Source organism: Arachis hypogaea, chromosome 15 (genome assembly GCF_003086295.3).
Source record: "Arachis hypogaea cultivar Tifrunner chromosome 15, arahy.Tifrunner.gnm2.J5K5, whole genome shotgun sequence".
Taxonomy (NCBI): domain Eukaryota; kingdom Viridiplantae; phylum Streptophyta; class Magnoliopsida; order Fabales; family Fabaceae; genus Arachis; species Arachis hypogaea.
The window spans coordinates 136149289-136151212 of record NC_092050.1 but is presented as its reverse complement, the minus strand read 5'-3'; positions in this window follow the sequence as shown (position 1 = coordinate 136151212).

Below are 1924 nucleotides of genomic sequence, written 5' to 3'. Positions count from 1 at the left end.
TAATGGCATATTTAGTTTTCATTAATTTTTATTTAATTTTAAACAGGTTATAATTATAATAAAAAATATTAAATAGAATTTATTTTTTAATTCAAAAAATATTACCATCGAAATTACAAAAAAAGTTTCGACAATAATCATGACGCCGTTGAAATTTTTTTAACAGTAGCGTCACCCAAAAATTGGCCATTAACCATCAGATTTTTTCAACAATAATTAGTGTCGGAAAGACAAAATCCGATAATAAAACATTATCTACGACGTTTATACTATCATATTATTTTTAACAATAATAATATTATCGTCAAATTTTTTAATTAGTTGATTCTACTAGTAATTCCAACGATTTTCGAATTTTTTTTGTAGTGACTCAAAATCTAATTAATAAACTAAAAATACTTACTAATTTGAAAAACATATTATTCTATTTAGAACTTAAATATACAAGGGTAACTAATAGGTTAGAGGTATTTTAGGAATAAAACTTAGATAACAAATATAATAACAATAGATAAATATAAATAATTGTTATATGGTTTAAATTAGTATAATGTTTTGTAGTATAAGACTATATTTAGTTATACACTTCTTTGGATCTCAAGACGTTTTCTTTCGATGTTATTCTTCTTATTCTTTTTATATAGTATTTTATTATTTTCTTAAGTTTTTAAATTAAAAATAGAATTAAAATCACTTAGTTATTCCAATTTTTAGGTATCTTATAGGTAAATATAAATTTAAATTGTATTTTTTATAAATATTATTAATGTGGTAATTAATTTTTTAATTTCGTAACAAATACTGATGATTTCATGTGCTTATTATTTGATAATATATTTATTTCTAATATATTTTCGAATTATGATCATGATGATGAAGACATTTTCTAGACACCCAAAAAAAAAAAAAAAAACGAAGACATTTTCTATTGAATAATATATGTATGTTGCTAAACTATAGTTTATTTAAATTGATGACTTTATTAGATAGTTTTTATGATTATTGTTATTGCTGACGATCGTGTATGTTGTTACAATTTCCTTATTATTATTATTTATTTATCATAATTTTATTATTTTTAAATTTTGTAAAATAAAAAGATAATTAAAAAATACTTAATTATCTCAATTTTCGTCTAAATTTTAAATTACATCTTTGGATCATAATCTTTGAAATATTTTCTATTAAATTTTAAATTACGTCTAAATTTGGAAACTATATATATTATTAAACTGTAGTTCATTAATAAATAATTTGTGGTTTTATAACTCGTTAGTATCGAATATTTGAACATTTCTTATTACCTTAAACAAATTGTAAATGGAGATATTAAAAAAATATAATTTTATCATTGTTATTATACATGCACGTCGTAATCAAATTAAAAAATTTTCTAACTTAAAACCATATGTTTTTTTAATTCAATTCAATATATATAGGTAGACTTTTGCATATTATTACATAGAAAATACAATAATATATATATATATATATATATATATATATATATATATATATATATATATATATATATATATTTTGATATCATATCCCAGAATATAAAATCAAACTCAACAAGAATGAAAGATTCACCCTAAAAAAGATGGTCTTTACCGCATACTCGGCCTCCTTAGAGAGGTTGGATACGGTAAAAAAATTATATATATATATATATATATATATATATTGATATTCTATCCCAAAATATAAAGTCAAACTCAGCAAGAATGAAAAACTCACCCTAAAAAAGATGGTCTTTGCCGCATACTCGGCCTCTTTAGAGAGGTTGGATACGGTGAAAAAAATTGGTTAAGTACTTATAAGTAATTGTTTCTCCGAATCTTTTCTACTATCTTTATATTCTTAAAAGATAAATCCTAATAAACTTTAAAATAAAAGGAACGATTATCCACTAATAAAGGTG